Genomic DNA, 21,323 nt, shown 5'->3' on the forward strand with positions numbered 1-21,323 from the left:
AACTTTGCTTGCTCTTACCTCCAACTCCAATTATGGGGCTTCAGGAATGCAGCTGACATGACACCTATGGAAATGAGATTAAATTACAGTGTTTTTATTATTGCTTGGTAGCAGACATTTCCATCGTATGTAATCTATCAAAGATTATGGGCTAGAAAATGTTAGTGTGATTTTCACAGATAGATCCAAGCTGCAAAGTCCCAGTCTGGATTGCCATCCTCCTAATATTTGGGGGTGGAACTTAGATCTGAGGTTTTTGCTTTGGGCCCACCTCTACTAATTAAGTCATTCCTATTATTTTTTATGTAATGCTTGTGAAAGCTCCCACGTAGTGTAAATCCCTTAATTTATTCACAGAACAGATGTGCGATGTCATGGGCTGGATTACTGCAGGCATCATCACAAAGCCCTCCCATGTGCCTAAACTCTAACCTGGAGAGAATACCTCAGGGTACTCCTGTCCCTATGTATGCCTCTGGCTTTTCTGCCGGGACTACCAGCTAGTGCCAGTGGTAATCTGTAGGATGTGGACACCTATCAACTAGGAACTGGACTGAGACCTTCTTCAAATACAGCCAGCAGATGGCAGTCACTTTTGGTCACTATTGTCACTGACTGCATTCAAACTGATGAACTAGATATGAACCGGTCAATATATTCCCCAATTGCCTGTTCCTGTAATTTCCATGTTGAAAAACGTTGAACAAAAACATAATTTAAGATTGTCAAGACAAAACCAACTATGTATAGCAATAAAAAGATAAAGCCTCTATCGTGTGGCTTAATTACATTCCCACTTGAGTAAAATATAGAGTTCTTTTAGCTACCATAATTGATGAGGTTCTACTCTATTAACAGTGAAGTAGCACAAGAAACTTATGCTCTCTCAGGCTACGTGACATCTGGTCTCAGGCTCAGTTCAGCCTCTACATGCACTGCTTCCTGTCGGAGTAATTAAGTACATTTTTCTTGATTAACAAAATCCAAACAAGATGAAGAGTTAATATGCTTTTTGCTCTGTGCCCAGTGGAAGAATTTTTACATTCCTTTGGGGATCCTCCACCATTGACTTGTATTTCTAGTTTTGTCTCAAGGTGAATCTAATGACATTCCTCAAAATGGAACATATTGTTCACAATTCATAGGTATCTTTGAGAGGCCTTTTTGCTGTGCCGAGGGATACAGACCCCCACTTTAGGCTTTGAGGATGGGGGGAGGGAAGGGAGGGCAGGGATTCCAAAAACCAGCAAACAGAAATATTTTCTTATTTTGTATTACATTTTAGTGACCGGGGGGCGGGGGGGGAGGATTTGGCAGGGGATGGGGACTTAAATTTCACCTATAATGTTGTGAGCTCAAAAACACTGGCATTGTACAAATATATAAGAACCAGAAGGTGAAACATCATATACAAAGCAAAATTGACCAGTGTAGTTTTACTATTTAAGCTAAATGGAATGCAAAAACTGAACAAACAGCAAAATCAGTGAACGCTTAATTTTAATAACGGATCCTGCAAATCTTAGCTCATGTGAGTAATCCTAACTTACACATGCAGTGAGTGTCTAGCACATGTTTGGGCTAAAATAAATGTAAAAGAATTAAATAAACCTAACAAAGCAGAAGACAATGGAGTTAAAACAGAGCTAAATTTGGCTCCCTAGGTGCAAAACTTAGGTCTGTATTAAAAATGGCCTGTAAAATAATTTTATCAATAAACAATCATCTTACAAAACATGCAAGGGATGCCCCAGAAAATCCCCCCAAAGGGATTTAAAATGTAAATCTTACTTTAGTTCCCTTCCCCCCACCCCTCTTTTTTAGCCTTTGCGAAGTCTAGACACACTGGATCAATACCTCCTGTTGTAGATGATCTCCTGGCATGGACTAAACAGGAGATGTCATATTCACCACAGAACCCCACTTCAGACTGGAGTGAGCCTGGGGAGTTAATTAAGCCCCCTTCCCAGAGTATTGTGCAGATTTCTAAAGTCTTTTTAAATAGCCTTTATTTCATTCCCACATAGAAATGTAAAATGTCTGAAATCAATATAATATTGTAATAACGAGTCTTAAAATATCGTAATGGGTAAAGCTGCAATCTGCCTCAGGGCTCTCCGGTGGATTTGATGTGATCAGCAGCATGCTTGGTGGGTCACACTGAGAGGAAGCCAACAATTCACAGTGGGTCGAGATTTCTTGGAACCTTTAAAAGTAAAAACTGTTACATTTTATTTTAAAACACTGCTAAATGCCTGGCTTAGTCTGGTCACTTGGGGCACTCAGCACACCGCTCTAAAGATATGTGAGGTTATTTTTAATACCCTTGCAGGTCACCTTTAAACGAATTTGCACTTCAGTGATTATCTTTGTTAGAGCACACATTATACTAACTGAAAGTAAGGAAACTTACATGTGCTGTATAGCATCCTCAAAAAGAACAAGATTCATTGCAGCATGAAGCTCATTGTAGTGCTCTAATGAATCTGTTAAAATTCTGGTCAGCTTCTCTCAATCAGATACTGGAAAGTAACAAGGTTCTCCAACACCATGGGCAAAGTGGCAGTAAATTAGTGGCTTATGGATAAATACGTGCTCATCAACACCCTGATGGTAACAATATAGAGATATAAACAAGCATTCACACAGCATATTAACCCTTTATCACATTTTTTCTCCTAATTTTAATGTTTTGAGTGAAATGTTAGTGCTTGTGAAAGCTGCTGAATTGACATCTTTGGAGGCTGAAATCCTCTATCCACAAAACAGATACAGCATACACAGTGGCAATTTACATTTCCCCATCATTCCCTGCCAACAAGCCACAACCGTAATCTGGAGGGACTCCTTCCAGAAGTTTCGTTTTCATGGTAATTCAGTCTTTGTCTTCTCTGATGAGCCTACCAACAAGGGTGCCAGTTAATGACAATTGTGTGACAGTTTTGTACTCACAATTGTTCAGGAGGAAATGATTTAACACAACCATACCATTTCACTGAGGCTGCTACTCAAAAAGCATATTTTAGATAGATAGATAGATAGATAGACAGACAGATAGATAGATAGTTTTACCCATTTACTAATACCATAAAGCTCTTATTTTTCATTGCAGCATTCACCATGAGGTTGTAACATACAAGCAGCTGATCAGAATGGAAGGTAAACAATCTCATTTCAAAGGAGAAACTGGAATAACTATGTTTCCAATATAACAGGGGGTATTTAATACTATCCTTTTCATAATATTCAGATCATGTCCAGTTAGGCATATGAATACATAGAAACAAGAAAAAGGAACCTGTTATATAGTGATCCACAGAGCTGTCAGGTATATTCTTATTTAAAATCACGAATCCCGTTTTAACTATCCTAAATTTTGGTAAATGGGAAGTAATATGGCATGAAACAGCGTAGAAGCACTCACACGTATTACTCATAGGTATCTCATATACATTGAAATCATACCTCAAAATATCTTTTTACAGTATCAATAAGATCTTTGTTAAAATGTTCAATATCCTTTTCCTCCATAAGTTCATCTGACTAGACTCAGAATGATTCATGGAAGCCATAAATAAACCAAATCAATAGGAACAACAAGGAGTCTGGTGGCACCTTAAAGACTAACAGATTTATTTGGGCATAAGTTTTCGTGAGTAAAAACCTCACTTCTTCGGATGCATCTGTTAGTCTTTAAGGTGCCACCAGACTCCTTGTTGTTTTTGTAGATACAGACTAACTCGGCTACCCCCTGATACTTCAAATCAATAGGAAATCTCACACACTCTTGAAATGCAAAAAACATTCCCTGCAAAAATATTTTCAAATTTCATTTCCACGCTTGCCTTTTTATGAACATTATACTATCCATTTCTGATTAGTAACTAAAATGCTCCATCCAGTTAGATGCATATCAGTATGAATATTTGCTTTCCATAATATGTGTGTTTAATAGGAAATTAATGACGTCAGAGCAACAGAAGTTATATAATGTGGTCATGTGCCTGCTTCAGGAACAGTGATTCCTTTTTCTCCCATTCTCTACTATTATTTCATTATTTCAATTGGGGGGGCCCTTGGAAAAATGGGCAGCCACCCAGCGCTCCTGCCAGGGAGCGGGGCAAGCCCCTGTGCCCTGACCCCATTTCCCCAGCAGGAGTGCCAGAGGCAGTCAGGGGGGACTGCAGGCAGAAAAGGTGGGGAGGGGCCCTCACATACTCTGGCCCAGGGCCCCAAAAACCCCTAATCTACCTCTGCTGCGCTGGAACCCTGTGCAAAGGGGGGGCCTGGGTTCCCCTACCAGCCACTGGACAGTGGTGTTGTTAAAGGGGAAGGAGAGGAAAGATTGCCTGGGTTCCCAGAGACTTTGATGTCCTGCAAGGAGAGGACTGCAATGACCTTGCTGTGGGGCCAAGCATGAAGCAGGAGCAGTTGAGTCCTGAGAGAGCGAGATAGATAGAGTGAGATAGAGAATGATGGATTGAGGGGTGTTGGACTGGCAGAGCTAATCCCCAGAGGCAGTCAGAAGGAAGTAGTCAGAAGGAAGTGCTCCAGCCCTGAACACAGCACCCCACGGCAAGGGGGTTTTAAATTCAGTTTAGAGGAGGTCTGGAATGTGAATCTCTTTTCATCATATGATAGTTTTCATGGCTGACAAAAGCTTGCTTTACTGCATATACCTACATAGATAACTATCCTCTATTAGACTTTTAATCAGAAACTTCTGATGCTATAAATAAGGGTGTGTCCATTATTAAACAAGCACTGGGCTGCAGTACAATTGAAAAAACAAAAAAATTACTCTTCTAGGGTTGCATAAAGAGTTTAAGTCAGTGTGTGGAATGTGGATAAAACTATTCTATTGGTACCTTTACATCCCTTTCTCTGTCTGGTGGGGAGCGTATCTCCTTATCTCCCAGGATGAAGCTCCTGCATCCTCCATATCTTTCAACTGATGGGGATGTTCAGGGACTCATGATGCTGAACTTTTTTCTACGGCTTGTGTGTCAACTAAGGGAACCCTATTGCAAAATATTTGGAGATTATCAACTCCTTTTGGCGTTAACAGGGGTTATGTGTATGTATTTATGTGAGGGCAATCCCCAGCTCAGTTTGACTAGAGACTTTAAGAAGCGTAACATAAATCATATAAACATTTACAATGCATGGTGGAGAAAAATGGTGATTGGTCTGATCCTATACATAGCAGAGGAAACTGTTTCCTGGAATATGTGTAGGTAGCAAGTACCTCTTAAATTAAAAACATAATGGAATCTAATAGCTGTGGGTAGGAAATTCTGGGCCATTTTCTGATGCAGACAAAGTGCAGCTTGTGTGAGTGTGCTGATAGATTTCAGTACACTGAAACTGAAGCCCCAGTGATGGAAATGGATATTTATGATGCTGCTGTAGATGGTGCTAGAGCATCCATCCTTGGGAAGTGGAGAGTAAACACAGAGAAAAGTTTCTGAACGAAAAGAAAAAAAGTGAATGGAGAGAAGGGTCGTTATTTCTTTAAAAATACACCAATATATTTTTAATAAAACTGAAAATCTTGAGGATGAAAGCAAGAGTTGAAAAGATTTTCACAGCCAATGCACACGGTGTTAAATATCTTATTCACTCCTTGTCTCACCCTATGGAGATCATAATTACTATCAAATGAGCCTGACCTCAGGGAAGTGCAGTCCTTTGCACTGCACTAGCTCTGTTTTCTCTCCAAAATGCTTGCTAATCTAGGTTTATTTAATGTATGCACATGGAGTAGGGATAGTTTGAGACCTGAATGCCATCACAAATTGCAAATGCCAGACATAAGAATGCAGATAACGCCTTAGCACAACAGCGTAGTGGCAGGAAGGAGTGGCTGTAATTCTTAGGAAGGACATTATATTGATGATTTATTTTATTATAAAATACACTAATAGCTCTTATCGATATAATTATAGTCTTTTTTTTTTAAACAAGTGCCTGACAGCCACAAAAGTGTTCAGAAAAATTACAAGAATCTGTAGCGAGGTTTTTCAGCTGCAGTTCAAAGTATACTAGGACATACATTTCTGGGACTCTGACTGCTTCTGCTTAGTGAAAGCCAGGAGTCCCAGGAAGAGGATTTGGAAGTAAATATTTCTCAGTTATTTATCCATTTCCAAACCAAAACTTGACAAGCTCAAAGGAGAAACAGAAAACACCTCAACTTACAACTGCCGGGAAGGTAATTCTAGTTAGATGCCCCTTGTCCCCTCCCCCCAAATAGTCCATGCATCTCCAAGCATAACATGTATTGGGACTATTGAGATAAAATTTCTGCCTCTGATGGGAATATCACATAGCACAAGGTAAACCCTGTTAAGCAAAATTCACAGTATCCAGCTGGGTATTGAGAAGTGTAAGAAGAGAGCCCAAGGCATAAATCCTGCCATCAAAAATCAGAACTCACCTCTTAAGTTCAGTAGAGTTGCTTTATGTCACTCTGTTGGCAGAAGACAACCTGAAAACTGTCTATTGTAAGATATTCCTGGTCCAAGGAGGGCCTTTGACGGTGTATCATAAAATCATAGACCTTAAGGTCAGAAGGGACCATTATGATCATCTAGTCTGACCTCCTGCACAACGCAGGCCACAGAATCTCACCCACCCACTCCTTTATCAAACCTGTGTCTGAGCCATTGAAGTCCTTAAATCACGGTTTAAAGACTTCAAGATGCAGAGAATCTTCCAGCAAATGGCCCATGCCCCACGCTGCAGAGGAAGGCGAAAAACCCCCAGGGCCTCTGCCAATCTGCCCTAGGAAAATTCCTTCCCGACCCCAAATATGGCGATCAGCTAAACCCTGAGTATGTGGGCAAGACTCACCAGCCAGACACCCAGGAAAGAATTCTCTGTAGTAACTCAGATCCCACCCCATCTAACATCCCATCACAAGCCATTGGGCATATTTAACCGCTAATAGTCAAAGACCAATTAATTGCCAAAATTAGGCTATCCCATTATACCATCCCCTCCATAAACTTATCAAGCTTAGTCTTGAAGCCAGATATGTCTTTTGCCCCCACTGCTAACCTTGGAAGGCTGTTCCAGAACTTCATTCCTCTGATGGTTAGAAACCTTCATCTAATTTCAAGTCTAAACTTCCTGATGGTCAGTTTATATACATTTGTTCGTGTGTCCACATTGGTACTGAGCTTAAATAATTCCTCTCCCTCCCTGGTATTTATTCCTCTGATATATTTATAGAGGGCAATCATATCTCCCCTCAGCCTTCTTTTGGTTAGGCTAAACAAGCCAAGCTCTTTGAGTCTCCTTTCATAAGACAGGTTTTCCATTCCTCGGATCATCCTAGTAGCCTTTCTCTGTACCTGTTCCAGTTTGAATTCCTCCTTCTTAAACATGGGAGACCAGAACTGCACACTGTATTACATATGAGGTCTCACCAGTGCCTTGTGTAACGGTACTAACACCTTCTTATCTCTACTGGAAATACCTCGCCTGATGCATCCCAAGACCGCATTAGCTTTTTTCACGGCCATATCACATTGGCAGCTCATAGTCATCCTGTGATCAACCAATACTCCGAGGTCCTTCTCCTCCTCTGTTACTTCCAACTGATGCATCCCCAGCTTATAACAATAATTCTTGTTATTAATCCCTAAATGCTTGACCTTACACTTTTCACTATTAAATTTCATCCTATTACTATTACTCCAGTTTACAAGGTAATCCAGATCTTCCTGTATGATATCCCGGTCCTTCTCTGTATTGGCAATACCTCCCAGCTTCGTGTCATCTGCAAACTTTATTAGCACATTCCCACTTTTTGTGCCAAGGTCAGTAATAAAAAGATTAAATAAGATAGGGATCGGTTTTGGGAACAGAGGAACTCCACTAGTAACCTCCCTCCAGCCTGACAGTTCACCTTTCAGTATAACCCATTGTCCTTATCCACCTTTCAGTTTTCATATTGATCCCCATCTTTTCCAATTTAGCTAATAATTCCCCATGTGGAACCGTATCATATGCCTTACTGAAACAGAGGTAAATTAGATCCACTGTGTTTCCTTTGTCTAAAAAATCTGTTACCTTCTCAAAGAAGGAGATCAGATTGGTTTGGCACGATCTACCTTTTGTAAAACCATGTTGTATTTTGTCCCAATTACCATTGACCTCAATGTTCTTAACTACTTTCTCTTTCAAAATTTTTTCCAAGACCTTGCATACTACAGATGTCAAACTAACAGGCCTGTAGTTTCCCGGATCATATTTTTTCCCTTTCTTAAAGATAGGAACTATAGTGTAGAACTGATATAGCCATTCCCACGCCCCCTTCCTACAGCTGGGGTGGTATCTCTATGCCCCTGTAACCCTCAGTTGTCACAACAGACGTCTGAGGCTGTTAGCAGCCAGTGTAAGTTAGAAGAGCATGACTTAGAACAATCACAGAAAGAATAACTATAGAGCTCCACAGTGTTATTTTAGAGCCACTTTGCAGACTGTAATCCCATTTTAAATACCAGATTTTCAAAAAAGAGTGCAGTAGGTCAGCCCATAAACATCTGTATGGAAAAAACTATTTGCATGTGCAAATTAGTTAATGGTGCACCTATGTCCCTTTCTGCATGTCAATTATTCAATCTACATGCACAGCAAATAGTAATTTGAGTTTGTAATTTCAGTGCAAATGGATGGACAGGTGTGAAATTTGAAAAATCTGCTGACACATACAGCTGCTTGCACACACAAATACACTGTCAGAGGGTAGACTGGTCACTTTAGGGAGCTGGACTCTGCTCCACCTGGATTTTGTTATGCCCTGTAGCAGGGTGGTCACCCTGCTCATGCCCTGAAGGGCTTAAAACAGCCCTGGAGAAGGCTGTGGTGGAGAAATGCTAGGGTGATTGGGGGAAGCAGCCGCCACAGGTGGGGCCACGCCCCAATCAGGCCACAGCTGGCCTTATAAGAGGGCTGAGAGCCAGAGACTGAGACACACTCTCTCTAGCTTCCTTGAGAGAGAAGGACCGGGCTGCCTAGGAGCTGAGAAGGATACCTGAGGTGGAACAGTGCTGGGGAGATCCAACCTGGTAAAACCCCACGCTGCAGGCCTTGGTGAAGGCCAAAAAAGATACTGGGGCTGCAGAGGGGCAGCCCAGAGTTAGGCAGAGGCTAACAACAACCCCCCTTGCCGATGATGAGTGGTTTATAGACTGCAGTCTGCCCCAGGGAGTGGGGACAAGATGATGACTGGCAGTAGCCACTGAGGCAAGGTGGGGATAGCGGGTTGGGGTTTCCCCTGGGTGGGGAGACCCAGATTGTGGGTTACTGCGGGGGCAGAACCCTGACATAGAAGGGCACCGGGGGCCAGCGGCAGGTGAGACACCGGCCTGCAGAAGGCGCTCCGGACTGGAAAGAGCTAATTCCCGGGACGACCAGCAGGACGCGCCACGCTGGTGAATCCCGCCCCGCCACATGCCTCTTGTGATGGATTTGTGTATGGGACAGTGTGCGTTTGGTCAGGTGAGCAGGATTACCAGATAGCAGGCTGGGGGCAGGATTCCCTATGAAGGGAGCATGCTTGATCAGTGAGAAGGAGAAAGACAAAGGGATGCAGGGTATCCAGAGGGGACTCAGAATCCTGTCAGGAGCTACCTTCAGTGAGAGGTAGGAGCAGAAGCCTTAAGAAAAGGCGGCTTGAGGAAACAGCAGACAAGAGGACCTGGGTTTTTGAGGAAGAACTGCTGAGTCCAGCCAAGGGCTGAAGAAACGAGGAGTGCAAGTCCCTGCATGGTGAGCATCAAGATTTATGCTCCAACATAAGTGCAAGTGGAAGCTATGACCATGTGTGAGGTTAACTACAAGGGATAGAAAAAGACCTTTTTGCCATAGGAAAGATCCTCACAACATTGACAGCCCCTTTGACCCAACCAACAAAAAAAACAAACCAATGCCCAATCCTGAAACTAACCACAAACAACCAATGCCCTAACACAAGTAAATTACTCATCTTAAAAACAAAAGCTTTGCCCCAAGCAGAGCTTTTACCCTGAAAAGGGAAACACGCCAGAGACTTCATGAAGTCTACTAGGGACTTCACTGTTGCGCCATTGATTTTATGCGGAAGGTGCTCAGATACTACCGTGATGGGCAGCAGTTTAAAACCCTAAGGCAGGCAAGGCAAACAAACAGTTCTCCATGCTAAGCAAAAGTAAGTTTGGCTACATCTACTTTACAGCTTCTGTCAGCATAACTTATGTTGTTCAGGAGTGTGAATAAACCACCCCCTGAGCAACATAAGTTACACCAACATAAGTGCTGGTGTGGACAGCGCCACCGCTGACACAGCTTCTGCCGCTCGCAGGGGCTGGAATAATTAAGCCGAGGGGAGAGCTGTCTCCCATTGGCTTAGAGCGGCTACATTAGAGAGCTTACAGCAGCGCAGCTCCATCGGTGCAACTGTGCTGCTGTAAACTCTCTAGGGTAACCTCTCTTACACTCTGCAGGGTCAAAAGAGCAAAACTTGTGCTGAACGTCTATGACGAAGTGGGACAGTTCTTAATGTTTCCTCTGAATATTGTAGGTGTGCCTCAGTTTCCCCTATGCATTTCTTAAGTCTCTAGGTGGTGGGATAAAGGCCAGTGTGCATAAATGGCCGACACTCTGTCTCCTGGCAACTAATGGCCGGGGCCCTTCCCCCCTGCAGCGTGATAGCTAAAGGTGTTGGAGAACAAAGGAATCAGGTGACCTCCTGGCCCGGAAAGGAAAAAGCCCAGAGGAGGCGGGGCTGGAGGGGAAGTCAGTTTGGGGCTGGCTGGGGACATGGAGTGAGGGTAGACGTGGGTGTCTGGCTCACTGCCCCCCAAAATGGACCTGGCTGAGGGGTCCTGTTCTCTGTACCTACGAGCTCTGTTTTAGACCGTGTTCCTGTCATCTAATAAACCTCTGTTTTACCAGCTGACTGAGAGTCACGTCTGACTGCAAAGTGGGGGTGCAGGACCCTCTGGCTTCCCCAGGACCCTGCCTGGGTGGACTCTCTGTGGGAAGCGCACGGAGGGGCAGAGGATGCTGAATGCTCCAAGGTCAGACCCAGGAAGGTGGAAGCCGTGTGAGCTTCTTGCCCTGAAAACAGTCTGCTCACAGAGAGGAGACTTCACTAGAGTCCTGACTGGCTTCGTAGGGAGCAGTTCCAGAACATCGCCCGGGGACTCTGTGACAACGTTGTAGATAGGTCTTAACAGGAGCCTCATCATGCTAAACAAACGCTTATCCCTGTGGCCTTATTTCTGCTACTAGGCGGGGATAACTTGAAAGCTGCTTTCAATAAAGCAGGATCAGGTTTCCCTGTGCTCCCCAGCCCGCTCATCACCTTTTATCTGGTGCTTATATGTTTGTCAATCCATACTTGTGTAGTGCAAGAGCTAGTTCTACATGATGGCTTTGCAAGCATGTAATAAAAAGTTTAAGCCTTTCACACTCAAATTAAAATAGCTCAAATGAGAAACATTTACTCACTGAAAGGAAACACGTTTTAACAAAATGTGGCACTTATAGCACCTACCTGAAGACGCTGATGTACTGAAAAACTTCCAGCAGTAAGATTCAGGCATATGACATCCTGACAGTTGTGGATTTCTTTTAAAATCAGTTTGTCTGTCATACCTATGTAGTTACAAAATAACAAAGGGATAATAAAGTTCAATTGTATATTCACAGTTTGAGATTTCTATTGACAGATGTTCACACTGAATGCTGCTACAAGAAAGGCTGATTATGTAGCCCTGTGTTAAAAGAACTGAAAAACCCTCCTTTGTTAAAACTCCCTTACACACCATTTGGAATCTTTTAAGGGACACTGTCAAGGTTGACAGGCTCCAAATTATATTGGCAGATTTAAAATAACCACCAAGTAGAGGGGAAAACCCAGCTGTCAGCCACTCCAAAAAAAGGGCTGCAACAGTCTTAAACATCCCAACTCCAGGCAGGGGAGCATGAACCAGCAACAGTTAGCCCCTGGTGCTTGGTGAAAATCAGAATTCTGGGTGCACAGAACGAGAGCTGATCTATATGTGCCATGTCATCGTGTGACAGAACGTACCCCCAGGTTCACACCCTATTGTAGTAAGTTTTGTACAAGGCATGTCTTGTAAGGTAACATTTGAAAACTCAACTTGCCGGTCAGTATCATCCTGATACAATGTGTGTGGCAACTTTGTATATAAAGTTATAAGATTTCCCTGTATGATGTTATTAACACATGTTCCAAACTCTACCACCCTGCCCAAACAGAAGCTGGCAAACAGGTCTGTCGTAAACAAAGGAATGTGTGTTCTGCTTAATTTGCGTTTAAGCAGTAAACACAGTCATCAAGCAGGGATGGAAACAAAGAAAAGTTCAACCAAGTGAGAAAAAACCAGCAGGAAATATCCTTCCACAGTGACTCTTTGTCTCCTAGTGCCCTACTGGAAATGGCTTTCAAGAGAAGGGACTGAAACTATCAAAAGGAGGGACAAACACCCCAAGGGACACCTCTCTCCCCCCCAGCCCATTGCAATCACTGCACCTGACGTGACAAAGGAATCATTTGTTGGACTCTGGAGGAGGGGTCCTGCCCTACCAGATTTGGTCAGTGTAGCCAACACCAGGTTATTAAAACAGGGTGTGAGTATTAATCAACTTTGCAGCTTATAATCTTATATTCATATATATATATATATATCTTAAAGAACTGTGATAAGTGTAACTCTGTAATTCTAACTGTTTTATCATTTGCTTACTATCTTCATTGATTTTAATAAAAGGTCTTTATGACTATATCTGTCTCAGTGTAAACTTCCTGTCATACCCCCAAAGTTCCTTTTATAAACTCTGTGAAGCCTGATTCAGGACGAACTTTATCTTCTGATCAAACAAACTGGCAAGCCGAAACCCATACTAATTAGTATCCACTAACCATTATCAAAATTATTAAAATAATTAATTAATTACAAATTAATTAGATAAAATTAAATTAAGTGGATAAATTAAATCGACTCTACTAACATACCCCAAATCAGGCTACATCAGTAAGACTGCTGAAAACATGGCGAGAAACTTTGCTTGGATCTGATATAGTTTAAGTTCAGTATTAGTAAACATCTTATCTTCATTTTTCTTGTAACTATTTCTGACTTTTATGCCTCATTACTTGTACTCACTTGTATAAGCTTGTTTTGCTGTTTTATCTAATCCAGTGTGTTTAAACTGAAGTCTCTGAATAACTATTTGAGATAATCAGCTGACATATTTTATGAATAATGAATTTAATATAATTTGTACTGTCCAGGAGAGGGCTGGGCAGTACAGGACAAACATTTCTGGGGGGAAATCTAAGACTGAGTGTGTGTTGGGGCCACCCTGCAGTATAACCAAGGCTGGCGAGAGCCGGAGTGTAACCCAAGTGTGGCTGGCAGGCTGCAATTAGACACTTCAGCAAGTCATTGTAAGGCACCCAAGGTTGCAGCAAAGGGATGACACAGCTGCTCATTAGTCTGGATTGTACCTAGCTATGTCACACATCTCTTCTACTCTCCAGACATTTCAAAATTGCCATGCTACCTTATCCACCTACAGGGGAGAGATCTTCATATGTTTGGCCTAATTCCAACATTTTCTCTTACAGTGGAGAACAGATCTCCTCTTCAGTAATGTATCACAGTTTTGTAAGTGTCCTTTCAAAAGAGAATATTATATAGAACTTATAGCACAGAACTCTTGGGTTGTGGTCTAAGAGCTGTCTTGAAGTATGCCACCGCTGTACTATGACCCTGTGCAATTTATTTAGCTTCTTTAGATCCTTGTTTACCTATCGTTAAACTAGATCTGATCATATTTGCCCAATTCACAAGGATGTTGTGTGGTTTACTTTGTCCAGCCTAATCCTGAATCCTTGTTCAGACAAAAAACACACTGAGGTCAGTAGTTTTGATTAAGGACTGAGAAGGATTTCATGACTGCCCCATCATGTTTACATAAAATGCTTTGAGATCTTTGGATGAAAGTTACTATAAAAGTGAAAAATATTATCATCATTAACTTCCCAATGAAATTTCTGCCAAAAAATGGAGGGTATGTGAAATCCCTGACTCAAAATGCAGAAGGATCTCTCTGTTGCCATATATCAGAGGGGTAGCCGTGTTAGTCTGGAGCTGTAAAAAGCGACAGAGTCCTGTGGCACCTTATAGACTAACAGATGTATTGGAGCATAAGCTTTTGTGGGTGAATACCCACTTCGTCAGACGCATGTAGTGGAAATTTCCAGAGGCAGGTATAAATATGCAGGCAAGAATCAGTCTAGAGATAACGAGGTTAGTTCAATCAGGGAGGATGAGGCCCTCTTCTAGCAGTTGAGGTGTGAACACCAAGGGAGGAGAAACTAATATTGTAGTTGGCTAGCCATTGACAGTCTTTGTTTAATCCTGAATGGATGGTGTCAAATTTGCAAATGAACTGAAGTTCAGCAGTTTCTCTTTGAAGTCTGGTCCTGAAGTTGTTTTGCTGCAGGATGGCTACCTTTAAATATGCTATTGTGTGTCCAGGGAGGTTGGCAGGGGTGGCTCTATGTTTTTTGCTGCCCCAAGCACAGCAGTCAGGCAGCCTTCGGCAGCACGCCTGCGGGCGGTCTGCTGGTCACACGGATTCGGCGGCATTTCTGCGGGTGATCTGCCGGTCCCGCGGCTTCAGCGTACCCGCCGCCGAAGTTGCGGAACCGGCAGATCTCCCGCAGGCATGCCGCCGAAGGCTGCCTGACTGCCGCCCTCACAGCAACTGCCGCCCCCCACGGCTTGCCGCCCCCCACGGCTTGCTGCGCTGGTGCCTGGAGCCGCCCCTGGAGGTTGAAGTGTTCTCCTACAGGTTTTTATATATTGCCATTCCTAATATCTGACTTATGTCCATTTATCCTTTTACGTAGGGATTGTCCAGTTTGGCCGATGTACATAGCAGAGGGGCATTGCTGGCACTGATTCTTGCCTGCATATTTATACCTGACTCTGGAAATTTCCACTACATGCGTCTGACGAAGTGGGTATTCACCCACGAAAGCTTATGCTCCAATATGTCTGTTAGTCTATAAGGTGCCACAGGACTCTTTGTCGCTTTCTGTTGCCATAGATGCATAAGGTGCTAGGTTTAGGTAAGTATACACCCATCTACATGGAAAATGACATGAGTGGAAGGGAAATATTTCATGTTTACCAATCAGATTTTTAGGAGGCACATTTTTCATGAAAACATTGCTAGTTGTTTTGCTGCATATTTACAGCAGCAACAGAAGGATGGAACAGAATTGTTACACTCAAGCTGTCCCATTGTACCCAGCATGCTGTGTGCCTTCAAATGAACAATTCAAAACTTTGAGTTGACTTTTAATGTTAAGACTGCATGAGATGAAAAGTGATGATTTCTACATACTGAATGTCAAAAATAGACTCTTCCCAGATATGTTTTCTGGCACACGGAACAAAATGGGACAAATAGCTGGGAGAAGCTAGAGTCCAGCATAAAAATGAGCATGGCTTCACCCCAGCTTCAAATGTATTTATCAATGGATCCAGGAGAGCAGATGAAACAGACAGAATCTGTTGCCTAATGGATCACTGACGGACAGACAACATGTTGAACAGCTACCTCACAAGAAACCTCAGTGCAGCCAGAAATAAGACATAGTCATAAGATGACTTCAGTAAGGCTCAATACTTTTTGTAAGAAAATTTTAAAATGTGCTCATCCTTATGGTAGACCATTCTTTCTCATCAAAAATGGTAAATCTGACATTTTATGGATCTCCTTTAAATATTTGGTATCTCTAAAGGGAACACTATCATTTTAAGATCAGTAAAGTACTGTACAGTATTTAGTCCTTTATTTTAACTGAGCTGTGGGGGCGTACACTGGACTGAAACTGGGCAGGATTACAGATGATCAGTAATACTGGATGGAAATAGAGTCCCCAGTCCAATGATATTTGCTCATTATATGATTGGGCAGGATACATTGCGCACATTGTGTGTCTTGGTTATGCTGGTTATAATACAGCACTTTCTGGGCTATGCTGGTAGCTGGTGGAAGTTCCTAGTGTAGAAATAAGATGGAAGTTCTGTAGTTTAATTTCCTACAAAGCATTCTGCACAAGCAATAACACTTCTGTATTCTTATTGTCCAGGAGCATCAATAAGAGAGAAGTTTATTTGGGGTCTTCCTTTTACTTTCAATAGCTCTTCTTCTAAAAAGATCGTTAATTTTGCATTTTTGGAACAAGCAAACAAACATGGAATCCTCAGAAAAACAGAATTCATCTCTAGCTTCCACAAAGCATTTTTCAATCTGAGCCTGTATTTTTTTCTGGGCCCGCACCATTAAGCTCCTATCATACACACTCATTGCCACCACCCCAGAGATAGTGGACAAAATTTAAAAATGCAGCCATCTAAACTAAAACCAGCCATCACCACAGTGATGCACAAACTCTTGTGTTCATGCCAAGAATACAAGCCCTGTCTGTGAGGTGATTTCACCAGCTTTTTACAAAACATTTCTGTGAAATGGAGGGAAATAATCTCCACAAGATACCCCGCAAAGCTTCTCTTCAAACAGACCTACCACCTCTCACGTGGAGAAGTCAGTTGCCTTCACATCCCTGCCTCCAGATCACCAGAGAGAGTTCTCTAGGAGTCTCAGGCATGTACATGGAGAGGGAGTATGACAGGGATACCCGCAGCAAGGTAATCACAGAAATTTGAATGCAGCCTAAGATTTCATTAGCTTTCCCACAGCCCCTCTCCATACAGGAAGGATGGTTCTAGGGGTTTCCCTTACAGCACGGCTATGGTACAGCTATTCTGCCACACAGACAGCACTTGGCCTTCCCCAGATTTAGGCGGATACATGGCTTGTGGGGAGGGGGCACCTAAATTCCTTGTTTCTTTCATTAGAGGTCATATTCCTTCCCCTACTCTACAGCCTGGAGCAGGGACATATTCCTTCTCTCGTAGTGCTTTCATGGAGATCCCAAATGCTCAGCTTCACACAGGCTGCACACTGGTTTAGAGATCTGGCTCCTCTGGCATAAAACCAGGATCTGAGTGACTTGCTGTTATAGGAGCTCTTCAAATAAATATCAATAACACTGACAACTTTTAGAACATTTACCAATGACTGTAGACAAGATGTTGTGCAATTAGAGCACGAGGTTGGACAGTACCATAGGCACCAACCTCAAGCACATTAAGATAATCAATTAAATAAATACATTTTTAGCACCTGGGGGCGAATAATTTCTTCGAGCTTTCTTTTCCAAGGGTCTTTTGAGAACACCTGTCAATGGAAGAGATGCTGTGTAAGGATAAATGTTGAGGCATTGGTATAGCAGAAGGCCTCAAGCTTACAAACACTTGACCAGGTGCTTCTCTTTAAGCACATGAATCTTCCCACTGGACAGATCATGTCCTTAAGGTGAAGCGCCTGCTGAAGGGTATGTCTACACTACGAGGGTAATTCGATTTTACTTAAATCGAATATGTGGAATCGATATTGCAAAGTCGAACGTGTGTGTCCACACTAAGGACACACTAAGGACAGTAATTCGACTTTGTGAGTCCACACTAACGGGGCGAGCGTCGATATTGGAAGCGGTGCACTGTGGGCAGCTATCCCACAGTTCCCGCAGTCCCCGCTGCCCATCGGAATTCTGGGTCGAGCCGCCAATGCCTTCTGGGTAAAAAAAATTTGTCGTCATCCGTCTGTCACTAACGCCCTCCCTCCCTCCATGAAAGCGCCGGCGGGAAATCAGTTCGCGCACTTTTCTGGTCAGTGACAGCGCGGACGCCACAGCACTGCGATCATGGATCACGCTGCGACCATCGCTGCACTTGTGGCCGTTCTCAACACCTCGCAGCTTATCATACACCTTTCCCTGAGGCAGATGCAGAGAAATCGGGCGAGGAGGCTACGGCACCGCCGTGAGAGCCTGAAGTCGGAGAGTGGCACAGAGCTGTCAGAAACCACGAGCCCCAGCGCCCAGGACATCACGGTGGCAATGGGGCATGTGGATTTTGTTGAACGGCGATTCTGGGCCCGGGAAACAAGCACGGACTGGTGGGACCGTATAGTGCTTCAGGTCTGGGATGAATCCCAGTGGCTGCGAAACTTTCGCATGCGGAAGGGGACTTTCCTCGAACTTTGTGAGTTGCTGTCCCCTGCCCTGAAGCGCAAGGACACCCGCATGCGAGCAGCCCTCACTGTCCAGAAGCGAGTGGCCATAGCCCTCTGGAAGCTTGCAACGCCGGACAGCTACCGGTCAGTCGCGAACCACTTTGGTGTGGGCAAATCTACCGTGGGGGTTGTTGTCATGCAAGTAGCCAAGGCAATCGTGAAGGTACTGCTCCCAAAGGTAGTGACCCTGGGAAACGCGCAGGTCATCATAGATGGCTTTGCCGCGATGGGATTCCCAAACTGCGGTGGGGCTATCGATGGGACTCACATCCCTATCCTGGGACCGGACCACCAGGCCAGCCAGTACATCAATAGAAAGGGCTACTTTTCAATGGTGCTGCAAGCACTGGTGGACCATCGGGGACGGTTTACAAACATCTACGTCGGATGGCCGGGCAAGGTTCATGACGCTCGCGTGTTCAGGAACTCTGGTCTGTTTAGACGGCTGCAGGAAGGTATTTACTTCCCAGACCACAAAATAACTCTTGGGGATGTGGAGATGCCTACAGTCATCCTCGGGGACCCAGCCTACCCGCTAATGCCCTGGCTCATGAAGCCCTATACTGGCGCCCTGGACACAGAAAAAGAACTGTTCAACTACCGGCTGAGCAAGTGCAGAATGGTAGTGGAGTGTGCTTTTGGCCGTCTCAAAGGGAGATGGAGAAGCTTACTGACTCGCTGTGATCTCAGTGAAACCAATATCCCCATCGTTATTGCAGCTTGCTGTGTGCTCCACAATCTGTGTGAGAGCAAGGGGGAGACCTTTATGGCGGGGTGGGAGGTTGAGGCAAATAGCCTGGCTGCTGATTACGTCCAGCCAGACAGCCGGGCCATTAGAAGATCCCAGCGGCACGCCCTGTGCATCCGGGAGGCTTTGAAAGCTAGGTTCCTGAGTGAGCAGGGCAACCAGTGACTTTTCAGTTTGTGGACAGAAAAGCTGAACCTGCCCCCGTTTCTTTACCCAGTTCATTTTGACTATCCTCTCCAGTTACATACCCCCTTCACCCCCTTCCCCTTCCCAAAAAATAAAATCATTTCGATTTTGTTAATGAACACCGTTGTCTGTGTTGCTGTTTTCGCGGGAATATTTTAAACCGGGGACGCAGACTGTGGCGGGGGGCGGGTTCAGTGTTCTGATGCAAATGATGCTTCTAAACTCCCGGAATGCCAGGCTCCGCACTGGTGGACTGGTTATTTCAATGGAGAACATGAAAAACACCTCCCAGACTGACCAGGGTAACCAGTGACTGCACTGTGTATGTGTCCTGATGCTGGACCTGACACCGCCTCTGTACCCTGCTAAAGGTCACTGTCCTGCCCAATTACCAAGCCCCTTCCCCCCCTCCAGACAGACTCTCCCTCAAAAGAACCTGACTGAAACAGTAATGGAGAGAAACAAACATTTTATTGCGAACCAGACATGAAACGTGGGGGGTGAAACTTGGACGGGGGCTTGTGTGAGGTGGGTAGGAAAGGACTTATGAAATTTTGGGGAATGTCAGCCTTCTAGTGCTAGAGCAGTCTGCAGGGGTTGACTGAAAGTTTTAACGGCCCTTGCCGCCCCTCCTTCTTTGGAGTTTGGGTGAGGGTGGTGTGGGACTTGGTGGCGGGTGAGGGCGGTTACAGATAGACTGCAGCGGGGCTCTGTCCTCCTGCCTCCGGTCTTGCAGAACATCCACAAGGCGCCGGAGCGTGTCCGTTTGCTCCCTCATTAGTCCAAGCAGCTTTTCAGTAGCCTGTTGGTCCTCCTGACGCCACCTCTCCTCCCGTTCCATGACTGCTCGGTGCATTTGTGACAAGTTCTCCCTCCACTGTGTCTGCTGGGCTGCCTGGGCTCGGGAGCATCCCATTAGTTCTGAGAACATGTCTTCACGCGTCTTCTTCTTCCTCCGCCTAATCTGCGCTAGCCTCTGGGAGTGTGCTGACAGGCTGGGTTGGGAGACAGTCGCAGATGTGTCTGTGTGAATTGTGAAAAGGGAGTGAATTCCTGAGACAGATAAATGAAATTGTATACAAAGAACCTAGTCTTTCTCTGTGAACAAGACCATGCACTGCACCTCTCACATGCGCACTCAGGACAAGGTCGAATTTTCGGCCGTCGCCTTCAGTGCCTGTGGACTTGCGGAGGTCTTGGAGTGATCTGAGAAGCGTGGCTGGAGACCTGAACTTCTGGAGCGGGCAATAATGGTAAGCCGCAGACTTGTGGCTGCTTAAAACTCCAGCAGTAGCACTGGCCTCCTTTCACATTGAAAGCAATGCCAGTCTCTGCTGCCAGCAATCAGGACAGCATCAACTCTGCCCCTGTCCCACCCCCTCGCGGCTGTCCCAGGGAAAGATCCCTGTATGCTGCCCCTCTCCCTCCACCGCGTGGCTGTAAAGCAGTCCCAATACTAACATTCCCCTCCCTAATTCAAAGCAGGGCGTCATGAGCGACATCACCCTTCTGAGGATCCCGGACACCCAGAGAGAACGCATGCTGCGGGAAAGCATGCAGAAACCGGGGCCGTATGCCGCCATGCTATGTCGGGCCATGATCCCGGAGTACTTGATTGTGGCGTGGAGGGGGCATGTCTGCTACCACGGAGGGCCCACTAAGATCGCCCTACCCCGGAACCTGATCAACAGGCTTGAGCTCTACCTCCACGAGACCTACGAGGAGTTCTCCTACGAGGATTTCTCGTCGATCCCCGGCCACATTGACCGGATTTTCGCGTAGGTGCACTGGGACTATGGAGTGGAGCGTCTTGGGCCTGGGAATCATGGAGTAACGGACATTGTGAAAATTTTTTAAAACACTTGGGACTAAATTGAGAAGAGCCTAAGACAGAGAAATCATGAAAACCCATTTGTTACCTTTGTAAATATTCCTGTTTTGTACCTGATTATTTTTTTACTAGTTTACAGAACTTTTATAAATGTACATTGTTAATAGTATAAATATTACCGTTCTGTTTTAAATAAATGTTTACATGTTTACAGCACTTACTGCTTGATCCTTCCCCTGATTCTGTGTCCGGGGTAAGGGATGGGGACGGTTGGTACGGGATCTCGGTAAGGGTGATGAAGAGCTCCTGGCTGTCGGGGAA

The 21,323-nt window shown here is 44.5% G+C and overlaps 1 pseudogene; it reads right to left on the reverse strand.

Annotated features, from left to right (window-relative positions):
- LOC112106044 overlaps positions 1–21,323 on the reverse strand; it is a 223,149-nt pseudogene that overhangs the window by 108,652 nt on the left and 93,174 nt on the right.

The sequence above is a fragment of the Terrapene carolina genome, unplaced genomic scaffold (genome assembly GCF_002925995.2).
Source record: "Terrapene carolina triunguis isolate 2854851 unplaced genomic scaffold, T_m_triunguis-2.0 Scaffold62, whole genome shotgun sequence".
NCBI classification, from domain to species: domain Eukaryota; kingdom Metazoa; phylum Chordata; order Testudines; family Emydidae; genus Terrapene; species Terrapene triunguis.